The sequence below is a fragment of the Nycticebus coucang genome, chromosome 6 (assembly GCF_027406575.1).
Source record: "Nycticebus coucang isolate mNycCou1 chromosome 6, mNycCou1.pri, whole genome shotgun sequence".
In the NCBI taxonomy this organism is placed as follows: domain Eukaryota; kingdom Metazoa; phylum Chordata; class Mammalia; order Primates; family Lorisidae; genus Nycticebus; species Nycticebus coucang.
Window position 1 is genome coordinate 42,827,196 of NC_069785.1, and position 12,753 is coordinate 42,839,948.

Below are 12,753 nucleotides of genomic sequence, written 5' to 3' on the forward strand. Positions count from 1 at the left end.
ACGGCACTCTACCGAGGGCAGTAAAGTAAGACTGTCTCTACAAAAAAAAAAAAAGTTTAGACTTTTAATTCATAAATTAAATTTGTGTAAATTAAGTATGCTAAATTTAGGCTCGGCGCCTGTGGCTCAAGCGGCTAAGGTGCCAGCCACATACACCTGAGCTGGCGGGTTCGAATCCAGACCAAGCCTGCCCCCGCCAGCTGCAACCAAAAAATAGCCGAGCGTTGTGGCGGGCGCCTATAGTCCCAGCTACTTGGGAGGCAGAGGCAAGAATCACTTGAGCCCAGGAGTTGGAGGTTGCTTTGAGCTGTAGTGCTACGGCACTCTACCCAGGGTGACAGCTTGAGGCTCTGTCTCAAAAAAAGTGCTAAATTTAAATTCAAATCATATTGAGTTCCTCTGTGCCAGGCACTGCTAACCATTAAAAATTTGGTGTTATCCAGAGAAGCACATAGGAAGCACTGTTTAAATGCTCTACACATCTCACATTATTGGCCTAGCACACAACTCTGATAAAGGTACTATTATCCCCATTTTACAGGTGAGGAAGCTGACTCAGTGAGGTTGAGCCCCTAAGGTCCCAGGGCTGGGATAAGAGGACTGGATTCCAAACCTAACAATATGACTCCACAGTCTAGTCTTAAAAGAGGCTGGGGGCTTCTGTACAGTAACAAGTACAAGTGATCAAATGTACATACATGAAGTCATAAGTGTGCAGCTCAGTGAATTTCTGTAACTGCACACGCCTCTGAAGCAAGCAACCAAATCAAGAAGCAGAACCTTCCTAGCACCCTAGGATGGGCTTCCTTTAGGTGAGTAATACATCTGTGGTGTCTTGTGCCTATTGTGCTCTCAGCCTGGACCACCTCCGCCCTTTCTTATCCCTCAGCTAAGCTCAAAACCCATACACCCTCAGGTGGCAGATATTCCTTGTTCCTCAGCCCTATTTCTGCTAACAGGATCCTGAGCACAGGGTACCTCTTATTTCCCTTGTCTGCCCTTCTGCCAGTTTGTGGCTTCCAGAGCTGCAAATGGCAACTTAGTCATCTCTGAGTTGCCAGCACCTCATGCTCCCTCCATGACCTTAGTGAATGGTAGTTTTTTAAGTAGATGTTGACTAAATGGCTAGGGGTGGGGATCATTCCTTTCTATTTCACAGGACACCATATATTTCCTTCTAACCCCCTACTTTGTCTTTCACTCATCTGTCCTTTGAGGCTCAAAACAGACTCCTTCCTCTGGTCCCCTCAGCCCTGGGAACAAACGCCATTATCCTTCGGTTCTCTGTAAGCCCTCCAGGGCTGGTATGATCAATGATTCAAACTATCCCAGTATCTAGAACAGTGATCAACACAGAGTGAGTGCTTAATAAGCGTTTGCCAGCTCAAAGTGTACATCACCAAAGGGAGGGATAGAGAGCAAGTGAGGATGCCAGGCAAAGTGCACTCACCCATAACAGCTGCTGAGAGGCACAGAGGGCACCACGGGGTCACCTCTAGCCACAGGAGATCACAAGGGCCACTAGGGGGCACTCTTGCTACTGCTGGGCAGTAGTTAAATCCTGCAAGGGTTGGAGGGGAGTCCTGCCTCAGGTGGCAGGTGTGGAGCTTACACTCGAGTGCAGGCAGCAGAGATGCAGATACTGCACCAAAACAATTTGGTCCCCAAACTGCTCCTTCTCCCAGTGATTGCCCCAGGATGCTTTTCACAGGCAGAGTAGCCTCCACCTCAAATACACCTTCACCCCTGAAAAGCCCCTACTTTACTTGGGTTCCAGCTTAGAAAGATTCCTCTGGTTCTCCAGCCAAAATCCATTGCTGCCCTCTCCATTCACTCGTGCTCTACACAGCTCTGCTGCATACAGATGGACTGTGTTAGTGTGCCTGCCCTCATCTGGACCAGACTTCTCAGAGCAGGGACCAGTGATCCCCAGAGGCTGGCCAAGCCAGGAAAAGTGAGAATGTTGAAAAATGGCTTCAGGGGGGAGAAATAAAATGAGATGAGCAAAGGTCTCGAAGAGATATTCACACACCCATGTACACAGCAGCATTATTCACAGTAACTAAAATGTGAAAGCAACCCAAGTATCTAGAGTTGTACATACACACAATGGAGTATTATTCAGCCTTAAAAAGAAAGGAACATCTGCTACAACATGGATGAATCTTGAAGACAAACACTCTACGAAGTGCTCAGAATAGTCAAAATTATAGAGTTGCTGGGGAAAGGAGAAATAGGGAATTATTGTTGAATGAGCATAGTTTCAGTTTTGCAAGATAGAAAGGTTCTGGAGATGGATGGTTGTGATGGCTGCACAACAGTGTGAATGTACTTAATGCCACTGAAATGTACCCTTAAAATAGTTAAGATAGTAAAAAAAAATTTTTGAGACAGTTTTACTCTTTTGCCCTAGGCAGAGTGCTATGGCGTCATAGCTCACAGCAACCTTAAACCCCTGGGCTCAAACGATCCTCTTGCCTAAGTAGCTGGGACTACAGGCACCTGCCACAACTCCCGGCTAGTTTTCTATTTTTAGTAGAGATGGGGTCTTGCTCTTGCTCAGGCTGGTCTCCAACTCCTGAGCTCAGGTGATCCACTCACCTCAGCACTCCCAGAGTGCTGGGATTACAGGTGTTAGCCAGTGCACCCGGCCAAACATAATAAATTTTATGTTATGTGTATTTTAGCACAATAAAAAAATAGAAAAAAATGAAATGAGTAGTAGTGTTCCAGGCATAGCAAAATTATAGTGAGCTGGGCAGTGGAGATTAAATGACTCGTTATGTTTGGGAACAGCAAGCTGTTCAGTTTGAAACCAGTGAGGGGGCAACTGGGGGGTTGGTGCCTAGAAGGCATAGCTGGAGGGCAAGTGAACAGGGAAAGAAATGATCCAAACTTGAAGGAGTGGACAGATAAGCAGGCCATGTCGATGGAGGTCACACCACAGGAAGAGAGACAGGGAGGAAGCAACACCAAGTTAATTGGGTAACAGGCGTGAAGTACATAGCAGATGTGCAGTTTAGGTTGCACACTGGCAGCCAGCAATTGTACACAGTGGTTTAGCTTCTTTACTTAACAGCATTTCAAAAGTCAGGGAACTTTAGGCGGTGCCTATGGCTCAGTGAGTAGGGCGCCAGCCCCATACACTGAGAATGGCAGGTTTGAACCCGGCCCCACCAAACCCCAACAAAAAAATAGCTGGGCCTTGTGGCGGGCGCCAGTAATCCCAGCTACTTGGGAAGCTGAGGCAAGAGAATCGTCTAAGCCCAAGAGCTAGAGGTTGCTGTGAGCTGTGACACCACAGCACTCTACTGAGAGCGACAAAGTAAAACTCTGTCTCCAGGGCGGCGCCTGTGGCTCAAGGAGTAGGGCGCCGGTACCATATGCCAGAGGTGGTGGGTTCAAACCCAGACCTGGCCAAAAAAAAACAAGAACAAAAAACTCTGTCTCCAAAAAAAAAAAAAAAGTCAGGGAACTTTTTTTTTTTGAGACAGAACCTCAAGCTGTCACCCTGGGTAGAGTGCTGTGGCATCACAGCTCACAGAAACTTCCAACTCCTGGGCTCAAGCGATTCTCTTGCCTCCACCTCCCAAGTAGCTGGGATTACAGGCGCCTGCCACAACGTCTGGCTATTTTTTGTTTTGTTTTTGGTTGCAGCCATCATTGTTTGGCGGGCCCGGGCTGGATTCGAACCCACCAGCTCAGGTGTATGCGGCTGGTGCCTTAGCTGCCTGAGCCACAGGCGCTGAGCCAGGAACTTCATTTTTAAAAATTCCGTATTAGGTCAGGTGCAATGGCTCACACCTGTAATCCTAGCACTCTGGGAGGCCGAGACAGGTGGGTTGCCTGAACTCACAGGTTTGAGACCAGCCTGAGCAAGAGCGAGACCCCCATCTCTAAAAATAGCTGGGCATTATGGCAGGCGCCTGTAGTCCCAGCTACTCGGGAGCTGAAGCAAGAGAATCCCTTGAGCCTACGAGTTTGAGGTTGCTGTGAGCTATGACACTACAGGACTCTACTGAGGACGGCAAAGTAAGATTATCTCAAAAAAAAAAAAAAATCCATATTGCTAGCATCTTGTGAAAACTTGGGGAACCTGGAAATTCAGGCACTGAGTTTGGGGTTCTCCTTAGCTGGGTTGGCACTAAATCATTCACAGCCCCCACCCAGCCTGCCTCCACCACCCCCAGGTTGGGTGCTTGCCCGAGACCTCTAGGCATTCAACTTTGGGACCCTCATCATCTTATCCTTTATAGCTCATCCTACCTTCCCCATATTAGGGAATTGTCTCCAAACTTTATTGGTCCCAACATTTCAAATAAACACTCACAAAGATCTAGGTTGTTTCTCCCAAACCCATCCCTGCCCACTTAAACAAACAGCCTTGAATGAGTAGCCATTTGCTGTATTGCACAAGACTCCTTCCCCCACCCAACCACAGTGAGACTAAAGCCTGGGAAGGCATTTTTAAGTTATCCCCTCCCCTCCCATTGTTGTCTATAGGACCACCTTGGAGCTCTAAATCCGGAATCCCAGTGTGGGGTGGAGACAGGGGTAACCTAAACCTTCTCACAGGTTCTCAGAAGGAGAGCTTCCTCTCTTGCCCCACCTGCAGTGGCTCCTGCAGAGCCAGAACCCAGAAAACAGATTGAGAAAGAGATAGAGGACAGGCTCAAAGGCTCAAGCCTGTAATCTTAGCACTCTGGGAAGGCGAGGTGGGTGGACTGCTTGAGCTCAGGAGTCTGAGATCAGCCTGAATGAGAGACTTTGTCTCTAAAAAAAAGAAATAATAATAATAGGGCGATGCCTGTAGCTTAGTGAGTAGGGTACCGGCACCACATACCGGAGATGGCGGGTTCAAACCCGGCCCTGGCCAAAAACTGCAAAAAAAAAATAGGGCCGTGCCTGTGGCTCAGTGAGTAGGGCGCTGGCCTCATATACCAAGGGTGGTGGGTTCGAACCCAGCCCCAGCCAAACTGCAACAAAAAAATAGCCGGGCATTGTGGCGGGCGCCTATAGTCCCAGCTACTTGGGAGGCTGAAGCAAGAGAATTGCCTAAGCCCAAGAGCTGGAGGTTGCTGTGAGCTGTGATGCCATAGCACTCTACTGAGGGTGACAACATGAGACTCTGTCTCTACAAAAAACATAAAAAAATAATAAATAGCCTGGTGTTGTGGCGGGCGCCTGTAGTCCCAGCTACTGAGAGGCTGAGGTAAGAGAATTGCCTGAGCCCAAGAGTTTGAGATTTCTGTGAGCTATGATGCCACAGCATTCTACTAAGGGCAACAGCTTGAGACTCTGTTTCAAAAAAACAAACAACAACAACAATAAAAAAACTGAAAAAGTATATTTACCCAAATTTCCACATAATCTTTCATTGATAAAATTACAGATGATTTTTGTTTTCTTCTTCTCACCAACCTGTATTTTCTAAACTTTCTACCAATGAATATTTATTGGTTTTGTAATAAGAAAACATATTCATATATATATTTAGGAAAGAAAGAAACCATCAAAATGTGAAGCTCTGGGACAGGGAAAGACAGTGGGGATAGGGAAGAAGATGAGCTGTGTAGACTTGGGCAGGTCGCTGTTCCAAGGCTCTGGACTTTGATGGCAATGCCACCAGCAGAAACAGGGATTGTGGAGGAGGGACCAGGAGAACCAGGCAGAAGGTGAGAGGCCAGCCAGCAGCAGATAGAGACTGTTTTTTTTTTTGTCTTGAGACAGAGTCTCATTATGTCGCCCTCAGTAGAGTGCTAGGGCGTCACAGCTCACAGCAACCTCCAACTCTTGGGCTTAGGTGATCCTCTTGCCTCTGCCTCCCAAGTAGCTGGGACTACAGGCGCCTGCCATAACACCTGGCTATTTTTTGGTGTAGTTTTGGCCAGGGCCAGGTTCAAACCTGCCACCCTCAGTATACAGGGCCGGCGCCCTACTCACTGAGCCACAGGCGCCACCCAAGAGACTGGTTTTATTGATTTTATCATCAGCTTTTGTTTTCTTATGCCTTGCCTTGCAGAGGAAGGATTTAAGACCGCTTAAAAGAGTCTATAAATTATGAGATAACATAGGTGTAAAGTAAAAAACAAGATTTTGCTTTAAAAAGTAAGAAGGGGTAGGTGCCTGTGGCTCAAGGAATAGGGCACCGGCCCCATATACCAGGGGTGGTGGGTTCAAGCTCGGCCCTGGCCGAAACTGCAAAAAAATAAAAAGTAAAAAGGAACGTGAATTATGGCCAGGAGTGAGGCAAAACACAGGAGTGTGATGGTCTTTGGGCCCTACAGGTAGCCCTGAGTGTTCACACTGCCGTGCCTCCAGGTGAGGCTGTGCCTAACTCCTGAAGTGAGAGGTCTAGGCTTGGGGGAGATAATGGAGCTCCTGGTTTAGGGAGTGGGCAGTGTAGGGGTGAAACAGTAGCACAAGAGATTACTGTGAGAGACAAACAGAAGTTAGGGCAGATGCGCCACAGGAGAAGGAAGAAGGCAGAGATGAAGACAGAATCTTGGGAGGCGGAAGAAGACAGTGAGTTTATGATCATATAATTCACTCCAGCCTGTGCAGTAGAGTGAGTTCCTATCTCAAAAACAAAAACCACTGATGGAGTAAAAAGGTTACATTGTTGATCCACTAACTCACTTGGGGTTGTCCTCCCAGGTGATTTTCTGACTCACTTACCTTCTTCCACATGATCCCCTTTTCAGCCAGTTTATGAATTAAATTGGCCCTTGGATTAACCAGCAGATTAGTCTGTGTCTCCCAAAGAGGGGACCCATAGTAGTCTATGAAAAACAAAGGAGCCGGGCTAGATAACATGATCCTTTCCATCCCCAAACCATGGTCTTGGTCTCCAATTACAGGCTCTAGGGACCCCTGAATACAGAGGTGGGAGAGGCTGTCAGAGCTGAGAAGTTGAGGCTCAGAGAGGGGCAATGATTAGCCCAAGGTCACACAGCCAGTGGATGGAGACATAACCAGGCCAGAAGGTCAGTTTCTTAGAGTCCCACACCCTGTGCTCTGCAAGTCTCATCTCCAGAGGACCAAGCTCCTGGCTTCAGTTTCTGTCCTTTCTCTGGAAGTGGGACAAAAGAACCACAAGCCAAGAAGCTGTCAGGGCTGGTCCTGAGCCCCAGAAGGCTGGGAACAGAAGGTCCACGCCCATGTAAACACAGCCAGCACTGATACCTCTTATTTGGCTCTCAACAGATAGTTTCTTTCAAATCAGTTCCTGGCTATTATCTTGCTTATCCCTGTGGGTCCCCTGGGAGCTAGGGAGGGGCAGAGTATTAGCCCCACTTCACAATTTGGAGAAACTCAGACAAGGAGAAAGGCCGTCATTTGCCCAAGTCAGGATGGGATTGGAACAGGAGGCTATCTCCAAGGCCCTGTGAGGGGTGGTGGTCAACAGAGCACGTGGTCTGTTGGCATTGGGTGGGGTTGAGGGAAGTACAGGAATGCATACAGTCTCAGGAATTAAGGGTCCTCTGTTTCATGAGGGGAGTGATCTAACAGTCCCTGGAGGGTGACCTGTAGGGACAGACTCTGTTTGCTGGTTCAGGGTATTAGGAGGGAAGAAAGATAGGCAGAAGCAGGAACACAGCCACAGAGAATGCAGATGAGGGAGGAAGCCAACATGGTTCAGGTATCCCTTGGTGGGGTCTGTGCCAATGCCTTTCTGTCAGCTCCAAGTTGTCCCAGGGAACTCTCATGTCCACACTGGGCCCAACAGCTCTCCTGCTGTCCCTCACTGCTGAGGGGCCAGGGAGTCATCTGGACACTCAGGAAGAGAGAGACATTGGCACAGGTGAGGGTTAATGAGTCCACTTTCGAGAGGGGTTATGATATGGGGAGAGTGACCAAAACATTGAATCTGACAGAATTCCATGGTCATTCCAGTTATGCGACAAATGTGTGCTTCAGCAGCTTCTGTTAGTAGAGAAAGCCTTGAGAACATTTACTGGGGAGGGCAGGACAGTTCAGTGGTGACGTCTGTCCTCACTGTCCCCACACCCAGCCTTGTCTCCCTTTTCCTCACCACTCAGGCTAGGACAACCTAGTCTGTTCTAGGAACCATGCTTCCCAACCCTGTCCTATAAGAGAACTATTTCTGGGGGGCAGCACATGCCTGTGGAACACGGGGAAGAGGACTGGGCCTAGGGTCAGGAAACCCAGGAACAAGGCCTAGCTCTGCTTTAACCTTGGCCATGTTGCTTTGTGCTTCAGTCTCCTTCTCTGAAAATGGAGCTAATAAAAGCTGTCTGGTCTTTCTTTTAGTTCAGTTGTAAGGATGGAGGGTTATAGTGGAGGATCTAAGACTGCCTAAGTGTTGCTCCATACAGGGCAGAAAGTAGCACTAGCCAGGTCTAGGAAGTCATTCCCCCCGGTTGCCACAAGGTGTCTAATGTGGCCCCTTGTCTGGGTTCTACTCTTCAGGGATCTGGCGCAGGCCCAAGGAGGGCACTGACAGCACAGCTCTCCACTGACAGCACAGCTCTCCTGGGAGCCAGGTTTCCTGGCAGTTGAGGCACTGTGGGCAGGTCTGACCTGTGAGAACCACAGTTACTGCCTGGGGCCTGGGTTGGTTGCAAAAGGGGCTGGTACTTCTGACGCAGTCTACTCTCAGTCTCACTCTCTGGAGCTGGTTCCCAGGAGAATAGGGAGCTCAGGGAGGTGCATCACCTTTGCCCTGGGCACGATTATGCTCCTAGGGAAAAGCAAGGACACAGCTCCTTGGGGTGTACACACACCACACACTTACACTCACACTCAGACCAGCCTAGGCCCAGCATGCACATCCAGCACAAAGATGCCCATGAGACCTCACACGATCCACACAGAATGGAGCACAGACACACACAGACACATAGACACGGGACCCCAAGAAATGAGGCCCAACCTAGGTATACATACAAAGGCACAGAGACCAACATACACACCCAGATACAGATATACAATTGTGTACACTACACACTTCAAGAGGTGTGATGTGAATACACAGACATATACACATCTTGCATAAAGATATACACTGCATTTACAGACGTACATATGCATATATAGAACTATTGTATTTAGAGTTTTTTTTTTTTATTTTATTTTTTGTAGAGACAGAGTCTCACTTTATGGCCCTCGGTAGAGTGCCATGGCATCACACAGCTCACAGCAACCTCCAACTCCCAGGCTTAAGTGATTCTCTTGCCTCAGCCTCCCAAGTAGCTGGGACTACAGGCGCCCGCCACAACGCCCAGCTATTTTTTGGTTGCAGTTCAGCCGGGGCCGGGTTTGAACCCGCCACCCTCGGTATATGGGGCCGGCGCCTTACCGACTGAGCCACAGGAGCCGCCCTGTATTTAGAGTTTTTACACAAACATCCATTTTAAATACATAAGAGCAAAAGCAGGGACACAGGGAAAGGTACATGAACACACACCTAACCATACTTTGTCATCATTTAGTATTTATTGAACACCCACAATCTGTTAGTCATGCTTCAGCAGAAAAAGACCCCCCCACAGTCTCTCTCTCTCTCTCTCACACACACACACACACACACACACGTTTCCTCATAAGATCTACTTAGGATTATATGGGGGCCCAGTTTCCAAGCCAAAGATGAAGAACGTTTCTTCTGTTGACGGTCAACAGCACAGTGAAGAAAAAATAATCAATTATACATAGAGTGTCATTTACATGTCATTCAAGGTTAAAGGAAAATGAACTATATGCCCCCAAATGGGGATCTAGTGAAAGATATTAAGGTCAGGGTAGAATAGTAAGCAGACACGCACATGTAGTTACAGCCTCATGGTCAGAGTTTATAACAACTTGGAAAAACATTGTCAAAATTTTAAATTAGAGTTGAGTGGAGTGGCTCATGACTGTAATCCTAGTACTCTGGGAGGCTGAGCTGGGAGGATCTCTTGAGCTCAAGAGTTCCAAACCAACCTGAGCAAGACTGAGACTCCATCGCTACTAAAAATTGAAACATTAGCCAGACGTGGTGTCAGGTGCTGGTACTTCCAGCTACTTGGGAGGCTGAGGCAGGAAAATTACTTGAACTCAGGAATTTGACGTGGCTGTGAGCTAGGCTGTTACCACGACACTCTAGTCTGGGTAACAGAGTGAGAGTAGATCTCAAAAACAAAATAGGCACAGTGGCTCATGCCTATAATCCTCACATTCTGGGAGGCCAAGGTAGGTGGATTGCATGAGCTCATGTTTGAGATCAGCCTGAGTAAGAGCGAGACCTCATCTCTAAAAAATAGCTGAGCATTGGCTTGGCACCTGTGGCTCAAGTGGCTAAGGCACCAGCCACATACGCTTGAGCTGGTGGGTTCTAATCCAGCCAGGGCCCGCCAAACAACAATGATGGCTGCAACCAAAAAATAGCCGAGCATTGTGGTGGGCTTTTGTAGTCCTGCATACTTGGGAGGTTGAGGCAAGAGAATCACTTGAGACCAAGAGTTTGAGGTTGGTTTGAGCTGTGATGCCAGAGCACTCTACCAAGGGCAACAAAGTAAGACTCTGTCTAAAAAATTAATAAATAGGTCAGCGCCTGTGGCTCAAGGAGGAGGGCACTGGTCCCATATGCCGGAGGTGGTGGGTTCAAACCCAGCCCCGGCCAAAAAAAAAAAAGAAAAATTAATAAATAGGATGGCACCTGTGGCTCAGTGAGTAGGGCGCCGGCCCCATATACCGAGGGTGGCGGGTTCAAACCCAGCCCCGGCTGAACTGCAACCAAAAAATAGCCAGGCATTGTGGCGGGCGCCTGTAGTCCCAGCTACTTGGGAGGCAGAGGCAGGAAAATCACTTGAGCCCAGGAATTGGAGGTTGCTGTGAGCTGTGATGCCACAGCACTCTACCACTCTAACCAGGATGACAGCTTGAGTCTCTGTCTCAAAAAATAATAATAATAAATTTATTTATTTATTTATTTATCGTTGTGGTTGTTGCAGTTTGGCCGGGGCCAGGTTTGAACCCACCGCCCTCGGTATATGAGGCTGGTGCCCTACTCACTGAGCGACAGGCATCGCTCCAAGAAATATATTTAATCCAATTTATATAATAAGTATTCCTTTGGTTTTTTTTTTAGACAGAATGTCACTCCGTTGCCCTGCTAGAGTGCCTCAGCTCTCCTGAGTCCTTCATTTTGCAAATGAAGAAACTGAGGCATAGAGAAGGGAAATTATTTGCCTATGGTCATAGTTGGTGTCAAAGTCTGAACTTGAACCTGGCTCTCTGTCCTAGAGGGGCTTGTATTAGGCTGGACTGAAGTATGAGCAGGCTGTGGTCCTGAAGTAGGAGACCCTCACGACTGACCTGGCTATATAATATGCAGTTTAGCACCTCCACATGACAGGTCAAGGGACAAAAGGAGGGCTCGGCACCCGTAGCTTAGTGGTTAGGGCGCTAGCCACATTCACACAGACTGATGGGTTCAAACCCAGCCCGGGCCTGCTAAACAAAAGAAATAGCCAGGTGTTGTGGTAGGTGTCTGTAGTCCCAGCTACTAGGGAAGCTGAGGAAAGAGAATCATGTGAGCCCAGGAATTTGAGGTTTCTGTGAGCTGTGAAGCCATAGCACTCTACCGAGGGTGACATAGTGAGACTCTTTCTCAAAAAAAAAAAAAAAAGAAAGAAAAGAAAAGGACAAAAGGAGGCTGGAGTGTTGGAAGAGAGGTGCTGGTTGGCTTAAGCTAAACTTGGAGATTATCTGAGGTTTCACTTGGCTAGGGTTTCTATCCCTGGACCATGGTCTTTCTCACACACACACACATAGAGCTGTAGCTTCCTACCGAGGAAGCTGGCCCCAAAGGTGGGCTGGGATAAGCATGAGTGCTCACCTGGCCCAGCAGTTGCCTAGCAGGTGTGCCAGGTGTGCCTTAGAAATACCTAGGGTGCCAGCCACATACATCAGAGCTGGCAGGTTTGAATCCAGCCTGGGCCTGCCAAACAACAATGACAACTACAACCAAAAAATAGCTGGGCGTGTGGCGGGCACCTGTAGTCCCAGCTATTTGGGAGGCTGAGGCAGGAGAATCGCTTAAGCCCAAGAGCTGTGATGCCATCACACTCTACCCAGGGCAAAAGCTTGAGACTCTGTCTCAAAAAAAAAAAAAAAAAAAGAAAGAAAGAAATACCTCTCTGTAGGAATAACACATATCCATGTGCCCAACTCTAGTTTACAAAGTGCTCTTACAACTACATGACAATATTATCTCGGTCTGGGTGCCATGGCTCACTGCCTGTAATCCCAGCACTTTGGGAGGCTGAGGTGGGTGGATTGCTTGAGCTCACAGGTCTTTCTCTCTCTCTCTTTCTCTCTCTCTCTCTCACACACACACACACACACACACTGCTGAGCAAGAGCAAGACCCCGTCTCTAAAAATAGCCAGGTGTTGTAGTAGGCGCCTGTAGTCCCAGCCACTTGGGAGGCTGAGGCAAGAGAATCGCTTAAGCCTAAGAGTTTGAGATTGCTGTGAGCTGTGACATCATCGCACTCTACCAAGGGTGACAAAGTGAGACTCTGTCTCAAAAAACAAAAATGACAATAACAGCTCACTTGAAATATTATCTTTTCTTCTCTGGCCCTCAATTTCCTTATGGTAAAATAAATTGTTCTGTTTTACCCTAACATGCCCTTAAAGTTCCTTTAAGCTAGGCCAGGCATGGTGGCTCACTCCTGTAATCCTAGCCAAGTGAATCCCCTGAGCTACGAAGTTCGAGACCAATCTAAGCCAAGAGCAAGACCCC